Consider the following 10645-nt stretch of genomic DNA (forward strand, 5'->3'; position numbering starts at 1 on the left):
CCAGCGCAGGAAGCGGAGCACAGGGCGCCGGGACACAGCCCAGGATCCGGCCTCCCCCGGGACAGGAAGAGGCCGGGAGGGCCCAGGACAGCGAGGATGCTCCTAACCCGAGCCGAGCAGATCAGCGGCCCCGCCCGGAGCCTCCAGGCCCTGCAGACCGAGAGCTCTGGAGCTACTGAGGGAGCTGACTCCAGGGCTCCAGAGCTGGCCCCGCCACTGGGGTTGTTCCTCCTGGGGCCACACGGGGTAAACAACCCCCACTGAGCCCTGCACCAGGCAGGGGGCAGAGCAGCTCCCCCAAGTGCTAACACCTGAAAATCAGCACAACAAGCCCCTCCTCCCAGAAGACCAGCTAGACGGACCAGTTCCAGGGGAGGTCAAGGGACTTAAAGTATACAGAATCAGAGGATACTCCCCCCCGTGTTTTTTGTTTTTGTTTTTTGGGGTTTTTTTGGGGTTTTTTGTTTTTTTTGGGTTTTTTTTTTTTTTTTTTTTGCTTTTTGCTTTGTTTGCTTCCCCCACCCCCTTTTTTTCCTTTCTTTCTTTTTCTTCTTTTTTTTTCTTTTTTTCTTCCTTATTTCTTTTTTCTTTTTCTCTTTTCTTTCCTTCTTTCTCTTCTCTCTTTGTCTCCTTTTCCCAATACAATTTGTTTTTGGCCACTCTGCACTGAGCAAAATGACTAGAAGGAAAACGTCACCTCAAAAGACAGAATCAGAAACAGTCCTCTCTCCCACAGAGTTACAGAATCTGGATTACAATTCAATGTCAGAAAGCCAACTCAGAAGCACTATTATAAACCTGCTGGTGGCTCTAGAAAAAACCATAAAGGCCTCAAGAAACTTCATGACTGCAGAATTTAGATCCAATCAGGCAGAAATTAAAAATCAATTGAATGAGATGCAATCCAAACTAGAAGTCCAAACGACGAGGGTTAATGAGGTGGAAGAACGAGTGAGTGACATAGAAGACAAGTTGATGGCAAAGAGGGAAACTGAGGAAAAAAGAGGCAGGCAATTAAAAGACCATGAGGATAGATTAAGGGAAATAAATGACAGCCTGAGGAAGAAAAACCTACGTTTAATTGGGGTTCCCGAGGGCGCCGAAAGGGACAGAGGGCCAGAATATGTATTTGAACAAATCCTAGCTGAAAACTTTCCGAATCTGGGAAGGGAAACAGGCATTCAGATCCAGGAAATAGCGAGATCCCCCCCTAAAATCAACAAAAACCGTTCAACACCTCAACATTTAATAGTGAAGCTTGCAAATTCCAAAGATAAGGAGAAGATCCTTAAAGCAGCAAGAGAAAAAAAGTCCCTGACTTTTATGGGGAGGAGTATTAGGGTAACAGTAGACCTCTCCACAGAGACCTGGCAGGCCAGAAAGGGCTGGCAGGATATATTCAGGGTCCTAAATGAAAAGAACATGCAACCAAGAATACTTTACCCAGCAAGGCTTTCATTCAAAATGGAAGGAGAGATAAAGAGCTTCCAAGACAGGCAGGAACTGAAAGAATATGTAACCTCCAAACCAGCTCTGCAAGAAATTTTAAGGGGGACTCTTAAAATTCCCCTTTAAGAAGAAGTTCAGTGGAACAATCCGCAAAAACAAGGACTGAATAGATATGATGACACTAAACTCATATCTATCAATAGTAACTCTGAATGTGAACGGGCTTAATGACCCCATCAAAAGGCGCAGGGTTTCAGACTGGATAAAAAAGCAGGACCCATCTATTTGCTGTCTACAAGAGACTCATTTTAGACAGAAGGACACCTACAACCTGAAAATAAAAGGTTGGAGAACCATTTACCATTCAAGTGGTCCTCAAAAGAAAGCAGGGGTAGCCATCCTCATATCAGATAAATTAAAATTTACCCCGAAGACTATAGTGAGAGATGAAGAGGGACACTATCTCATACTCAAAGGATCTATCCAACAAGAGGACTTAACAATCCTCAATATATATGCCCCGAATGTGGGAGCTGCCAAATATTTAAACCAATTAATAACCAAACTGAAGAAATACTTTGATAATAATACACTTATACTTGGTGACTTCAATCTAGCTCTTTCTACACTAGATAGGTCTTCTAAGCACAACATATCCAAAGAAACGAGAGCTTTAAATGATACACTGGACCAGATGGATTTCACAGATATCTACAGAACTTTACATCCAAACTCAACTGAATACACATTCTTCTCAAGTGCACATGGAACTTTCTCCAGAATAGACCACATACTGGGTCACAAATCGGGTCTGAACCGATACCAAAAGATCGGGATAGTCCCCTGCATATTCTCAGACCATAATGCCTTGAAATTAGAACTAAATCACAACAAGAAGTTTGGAAGGACCACAAACACGTGGAGGTTAAGGACCATCCTGCTAAAAGATGAAAAGGTCAACCAGGAAATTAAGGAAGAATTAAAAAGATTCATGGAAACTAATGAGAATGAAGATACAACCGTTCAAAATCTTTGGGATGCAGCAAAAGCAGTCCTGAGGGGGAAATACATCGCAATACAAGCATCCATTCAAAAACTGGAAAGATCTCAAATTCAAAAGCTCACCTTACACATAAAGGAACTAGAGAAAAAGCAACAAATGGACCCCACCCCCAGCAGAAGAAGACAGTTAATTAAAATTCGAGCAGAACTAAATGAAATCGAGACCAAAAGAACTGTGGAACAGATCAACAGAACCAGGAGTTGGTTCTTTGAAAGAATTAATAAGATAGATAAACCATTAGCCAACCTTATTAAAAAGAAGAGAGAGAAGACTCAAATTAATAAAATCATGAATGAGAAAGGAGAGATCACTACCAACACCAAGGAAATACAAACGATTTTAAAAACATATTATGAACAGCTGTACGCCAATAAATTAGGCAATCTAGAAGAAATGGACGCATTCCTGGAAAGCCACAAACTACCAAAACTGGAGCAGGAAGAAATAGAAAACCTGAACAGGCCAATAACCAGGGAGGAAATTGAAGCAGTCATCAAAAAACTCCCAAGACACAAGAGTCCAGGGCCAGATGGCTTCCCAGGGCAATTCTATCAAACGTTTAAAGAAGAAATCATACCTATTCTACTAAAGCTGTTTGGAAAGATAGAAAGAGATGGAGTACTTCCAAATTCGTTCTATGAGGCCAGCATCACCTTAATTCTGAAACCAGACAAAGATCCCACCAAAAAGGAGAATTACAGACCAATATCCCTGATGAACATGGATGCAAAAATTCTCAACAAGATACTAGCCAATAGGATCCAACAACACATTAAGAAAATTATTCACCATGACCAAATAGGATTTATCCCCAGGACACAAGGCTGGTTCAACACTCGTAAAACCATCAATGTGATTCATCATATCAGCAAGAGAAAAACCAAGAACCATATGATCCTCTCATTAGATGCAGAGAAAGCATTTGACAAAATACAGCATCCATTCCTGATCAAAACCCTTCAGAGTGTTGGGATAGAGGGAACTTTCCTTGACATCTTAAAAGCCATCTACAAAAGCCCACAGCAAATATCATTCTCAATGGGGAAACACTGCGAGCCTTTCCCCTAAGATCAGGAACAAGACAGGGATGTCCACTCTCACCACTGCTGTTCAACATAGTTCTGGAAGTCCTCGCCTCAGCAATCAGACAACAAAAAGACATTAAAGGCATTCAAATTGGCAAAGAAGAAGTCAAACTCTCCCTCTTCGCCGATGACATGATACTCTACATAGAAAACCCAAAAGCCTCCACCCCAAGATTGCTAGAACTCATACAGCAATTTGGTAGCGTGGCAGGATACAAAATCAATGCCAAGAAGTCAGTGGCATTTCTATACACTAACAATGAGACTGAAGAAAGAGAAATTAAGGAGTCAGTCCCATTTACAATTGCACCCAAAAGCATAAGACACCTAGGAATAAACCTAACCAAAGAGGTAAAGGATCTATACCCTAACAACTATAGAACACTTCTGAAAGAAATTGAGGAAGACACAAAGAGATGGAAAAATATTCCATGCTCATGGATTGGCAGAATTAATATTGTGAAAATGTCAATGTTACCCAGGGCAATGTACACGTTTAATGCAATCCCTATCAAAATACCCTGGACTTTCTTCAGAGAGTTAGAACAAATTATTTTAAGATTTGTGTGGAATCAGAAAAGACCCCGAATAGCCAGGGGAATTTTAAAAAAGAAAACCATAGCTGGGGGCATCACAATGCCAGATTTCAGGTTGTACTACAAAGCTGTGGTCATCAAGATAGTGTGGTACTGGCACAAAAACAGACACATAGATCAATGGAACAGAATAGAGAGCCCAGAAGTGGACCCTGAACTTTATGGTCAACTAATATTCGATAAAGGAGGAAAGACTATCCATTGGAAGAAAGACAGTCTCTTCAATAAATGGTGCTGGGAAAAGTGGACATCCACATGCAGAAGAATGAAACTAGACCACTCTCTTTCACCATACACAAAGAGAAACTCAAAATGGATGAGAGATCTAAATGTGAGACAAGATTCCATCAAAATCCTAGAGGAGAACACAGGCAACACCCTTTTTGAACTCAGCCACAGTAACTTCTTGCAAGATACATCCATGAAGACAAGAGAAACAAGAGCAAAAATGAAGTATTGGGACTTCATCAAGATAAGAAGCTTTTGCACAGCAAAGGATACAGTCAACAAAACTGAAAGACAACCTACAGAATGGGAGAAGATATTTGCAAATGACATATCAGATAAAGGGCTAGTTTCCAAGATCTATAAAGAACTTATTAAACTCAACAGCAAAGAAACAAACAATCCAATCATGAAATGGGCAAAAGACATGAACAGAAATCTCACAGAGGAAGACATGGACATGGCCAACATGCACATGAGAAAATGCTCTGCATCACTTGCCATCAGGGAAATACAAATCAAAACCACAATGCGATACCACCTCACACCAGTGAGAATGGGGAAAATTAACAAGGCAGGAAACCACAAATGTTGGAGACGATGCGGAGAAAAGGGAACCCTCTTACACTGTTGGTGGGAATGTGAACTGGTGCAGCCACTCTGGAAAACTGTGTGGAGGTTCCTCAAAGAGTTCAAAATAGACCTGCCCTACGACCCAACAATTGCACTGTTGGGGATTTACCCCAAAGATACAGATGCAATGAAACGCCGGGACACCTGCACCCCGATGTTTCTATCAGCAATGGCCACAATAGCCAAACTGTGGAAGGAGCCTCGGTGTCCATCGAAAGATGAATGGATAAAGAAGATGTGGTCTATGTATACAATGGAATATTCCTCAGCCATTAGAAACGACAAATACCCACCATTTGCTTCAACGTGGATGGAACTGGAGGGTATTATGCTGAGTGAAGTAAGTCAATCGGAAAGGGACAAACAGTGTATGTTCTCATTCATTTGGGGAATATAAATAATAGTGAAAGGGAATATAAAGGAAGGGAGAAGAAGTGTGTGGGAAATATCAGGAAGGGAGACAGAACATGGAAGACTCCTAACTCTGGGAAACGAGCTAGGGGTGATGGAAGGGGAGGAGGGCTGGGGTGGGGGTGAATGGGTGACGGGCACTGAGGGGGGCACTTGACGGGATGAGCACTGGATGTTATTCTGTAAGTTGGCAAATTGAACACCAATAAAAATAAATTTATTATTTAAAAAAAGGAATTGTGAAGACTGTGGAAAGTTCTGCTCTCTTAACCTATTTCTTCTCGCCGGGTGCAATGAAGGGCTTGCCCACCCCCTTAAATGTAGGTACAGCCATGTAACTAGCTCTTGCCCATGGACAAAGAGCATTAGTGATGTGCCCCTCATGGTCTGAAACACACTTGCTGTCTCATTGCCCCATCTACTGGCTGCATGACAGCAGGACAAGCTGAAACTCACATTAGATAACAGTCACAGCGTGGGAGGAGACTATTCCTCAGTAGTCCCTGGGAGGAAAACTACCCAGGGGAGCCACCTAACCAAACACATCTGCAAGGGAAAAAAAAAATGTATTCTATTAAACCACTGAAATTTAAATTGGTTATTACAGCAGCTCGCATGAGTTACCCTGAGGAATGTAGGCATACTAATTTTTCAGAGCCACTGGTTTCCACATCAGTAAAGGAAAGTAGTATGTCTTGTAGTATAGGTAGAAGATGATATATTTACAATGCTTGGAACCAAGGCTACTTTAGTGAGAGCTATGTAGGAGGAAAATACAAAGATTTGCTTGTATATTTACCTTGAAATATGTAAAAATGAGCTTTCACTAAATTTCACTACGTTTAGATATAAAAGAGTGATGATAGCACAGTGTACATCTGTTTGTCAGGGTCTGGGTATCACAAATGGAAGAGGAAGGATCCTGAGGGAAAGAATGGCAATCACATGAAATAACGCAGCTGATCATTTGCAAGCTGTATTTGTTCATGCATGTTTAACACAATGCAACCCGTGATGGTATCATTGTGGTTTATTTCATAAAATCAAAACCATTAAATTGTATAAACATAGCAATACTTTGAAATGAGAAGGGGAGTAATACTTAAAACCATTTGTCCTACAGTGAGCATAGTGTAAAGAAGTTGAATCGCTATGTTGTACACCTGACACTAATATAACATTGTGCCGACTATATTCCAAAAAAATTACAAATTTAAAAAATGAAAGGGATCCCTGGGTGGCGCAGCGGTTTGGCGCCTGCCTTTGGCCCAGGGCGCGATCCTGGAGACCCGGGATCGAATCCCACATCGGGCTCCCGGTGCATGGAGCCTGCTTCTCCCTCTGCCTGTGTCTCTGCCTATCTCTCTGTGTTTGTGTGTGTGTGTGTGTGTGTGTGTGTGTGTGTGTGATGAATAAATAAATAAAATCTTTTTAAAAAATTATTTTTGAAAAAGAAAAAATGAAAATAAGGAAAAAAATTGTCCTATGCAGGTACTCACTGCTTGACAACTGTCAAAGTACTTAAGAGAATTGTAGCATATAGAATATTATCCATTCTCCTTTTATATAAAGGCAAGTGTCCTAAATTTCCTACCTTTTCTGTGATCGGTGGCTGGCAGAAGCATGCTACCTAGCAGATAGTTTTAGAAAAATGAACATCTTCAAAGTAAAAGTGATTTTTTTAAATTTTTATTTATTTATGATAGTCACAGAGAGAGAGAGGCAGAGACACAGGCAGAGGGAGAAGCAGGCTCCATGCACCGGGAGCCCGATGTGGGATTCGATCCCGGGTCTCCAGGATGGCGCCCTGGGCCAAAGGCAGGCGCCAAACCGCTGCGCCACCCAGGGATCCCAAAAGTGATTTATTTTTAATGAGTAAAATTGTTCACAGTGAATAAAAATTGATTTTTTTTTAAAAAAAAGAACCTTTATTATGAGGTTTCAAAATAGGTTTTTGGAAGTGGAACTATTCATCATCTTGTGTTTTTGTTGCTGAAGTAAAATATTGCTCACATATGATTCTCTCATATTTACATATTACATATTATGAAAGTTAAAAGAAATTTCTAACCTCTTTCAAAGTTATCTAGTTTCCATTTATTTTGAAAGGTATTGTTATGCAACAATTTCTAACTGGTTTACATAAACGATTTTGATACCAGGTAAATGGAAATTTTCTATGAAAATTTCAACAAAAACATTTAAATAATTTGTCGATGGAGTAAAAAGTATATATGACAGAAGCAAAATATTTCTCTTCCATTTGAACCCATATATAGCTATTACAGCTATTTGTCAGCCATTAGAGCCATGGAAATCAACTATCAAATTAATCTGAACAAAGAAATGAATAAGGCAATACCTTTACAAATAAATATTTTAAATCACCATACTGATTATTATTAAAATATCTTAGAAGTTTGTTACACTAATGAAAACCTTTTGTACAATATTTCATCTTTTTTTCTTATGTTTTATAACATATGCTGAGTGTATACTTATGCATCCATACATGGGGTTTATTTTTTTTTAATTTTTATTTATTTATGATAGTCACAGAGAGAGAGAGAGAGAGAGAGGGGGAGAGACATAGGCAGAGGGAGAAGCAGGCTCCATGCACCGGGAGCCCGACGTGGGATTCGATCCCGGGTCTCCAGGATCGCGCCCTGGGCCAAAGGCAGACGCTAAACCGCTGCGCCACCCAGGGATCCCACATGGGGTTTATATACTATAAATATACATGTTTCAGAGCACAGGCTCACTTTAAAAAATTGATTCAAATTGACTTTTAAATTAGAATGGATGATTAAAAGAACATAGAGATGATGGCTCTCAATGGTAGTGGTATTATTTGACATTTAAATAACTTCACTTGGAATCACTAGCAAAGTATGAGGAAAACTGTACAATGGAGTCTTCTGTTTATTAACTTCGGGTAATTTATTCCTGAGAGTTGAGGCAGGGAAAAAGACCAACCCCCCACACACACACACACTCTAAGTTAAAAGTACACAAAGGGGCATTGTGAGGAGTGAGATTGAGAAGGGAAGTGCCAATCAAAAGCATCGGGCAAGTCTTCCTGCGTTTTATCTTTCAACAGCTGTCATATCTGTTAGGAAAGATGGTACTGATATAATAGCCACTATCTCGGTATCCACTGATTGCTGCTTGTTTGGGGTGATGGAAATGATTAACAGCACATGGCACCACCAGTAGTTTACCCTTAAAATGAATGAGAAGAGGAGGAAAAGCAGGAAGCAGAGATGTAGGCGGGGAAAGGTCTGGAAAGTTCAGCTCTGTAAAGAAAATGACTTCAGGCATTAATCACTACTAGTCTATTTTACATTGAATGACTTCAGGGTTATCTCATTCTATATCTGTCCAAAAGACTCTGGTATTACAATTTAAACATACTATTCTTTTTTTTTTTTTAAGATTTTTTATTTACTCATTTGCAGAGCACTAGCACTAGTGGAATGGTGTTGGGCGGGGGTGGGGGGGGTAGAGGAGAGGGAGAGGGAGAAGGAGAAGCAGACTCCCCGCTAAGTAGGGAGCCTGATGCAGGGCTTCATCCCAGAACCCTAGGATCATGACCCGAGCAGAAGGCAGATGCTTAACCAACTGAGCTTCCCAGGTGCCCCTAAACACACTATTCTAAACAGACACGAAGTGATGAGCAGAACAGGGAGAGTGTCTGATCCTTGTTCAGCCTCTCCTTTATCTGAGTTAGTTATATTTATTTTAAGATTTTATTTATTTGAGACACAGAGAGAGGCAGAGACACAGGCAGAGGGAGAAGCAGGCTCCATGCAGGCTCCAACGCAGGGAGCCCGATGCGGTACTCGATCCCAGGTCTCCAGGATCACACCCTGAGCTGAAGGCGGCCCTAAACCACTGAGCCACCTGGGCTGCCCCTGAGTTAGTTATATTTACAGCACAACAGAGCTTGTTTCTCCCTCTGCTGTGTCTCTGCCTCTCTCACTGTGTGTGCCTATCATAAAATTAAAAAAAAAAAAAAAAAAAAAAAAGAAAAGGCCAGCACAACATTGTTCCTGCACACCTGAAACACTCTACATCGGCTATTGCTGCCACAAGCCTTTGCCCCACAATTATGTGCAGATATAGGTTACAATTCTCAGCCAGTGAAATATAATTCTCTGGTGCCATCCCTGGGTGTGACCTTGACAGAGTAAAACACAAAGGTGATGGCCTATTAGAGTGGAGGGAAGGCAAAGGATAATTCAGAAATGATTTCACTCTGACCACCAGTTGAAACCACCAAATCACACAACTCCTTTCCTTTCAGGCAAAGACACTGAGACCATGATGTTGAGTGGGTAGCTGGAGGTTAAAAATTGTGAGAGCTTTGGACTTGAGCCTAGACCTACTCATTTCCAGGCTTTTCTCTCTGTGGTCTCCATTTCTGTGGGTTTGAGCCTTATAATAAATTTATGTGACCTGGATCCATGACACCTTTACTTACTAAATGGCAACAAAAGGTGCTAGGGAGGGCAGCCTGGGTGGCTCAGCAGTTTAGCACTGCCTTCAGTTCAGGGCGTGATCCTGGGGACTCAGGATCGAGTCCCACGTCTGGCTCCCTGCATGGAGCCTGCTTTACCCTCTGCCTGTGTTTGTGTGTGTGTGTGTCTCTCTCTCACGAATAAATAAAATCTTTAAAAAAAAAAAAAAAAGGTGCTGGGGAGCAGATACCTAACTACTGGCTCAGTCGGTAGAGCACATGACCTTTTTTTTTTTGTTTTTTAAGGATTTTATTTATTTATTCATGAGAAACAGAGAGGGAGGGGCACAGGCACAGGCAGAGGGAGAAGCAGGCTCCATTCAGAGAGCCTAACGTGGGACTCGATCCTGGATCTACCAGGACCTAGCCCTGAGCTGAAGGCAGCACTAAACCGCTGAGCCACCCAGGCTGCCCTAGAGCACATGACTCTTGATCTCAGGATCATGAGTGCAAGCCCCATGTGAGTTCCGAAGCCTACTCTAGAATGATGCCACAATTGTTGTGAAGATCTAAAACAGTGAGAACATTGGTACTTAACATATTCTTCATTTGCACCAGAAACTTTAAAGTTTCTAAGTTAGCGGCACTTGTATGGTTCAGATGATTAAGCATCTGCCTTCAGTTCAGGTCATGATCTCAGGGTTCTGGGATCAAGCCCCACATT

The sequence above is a fragment of the Vulpes lagopus genome, chromosome 21 (genome assembly GCF_018345385.1).
Source record: "Vulpes lagopus strain Blue_001 chromosome 21, ASM1834538v1, whole genome shotgun sequence".
In the NCBI taxonomy this organism is placed as follows: Eukaryota; Metazoa; Chordata; class Mammalia; order Carnivora; family Canidae; genus Vulpes; species Vulpes lagopus.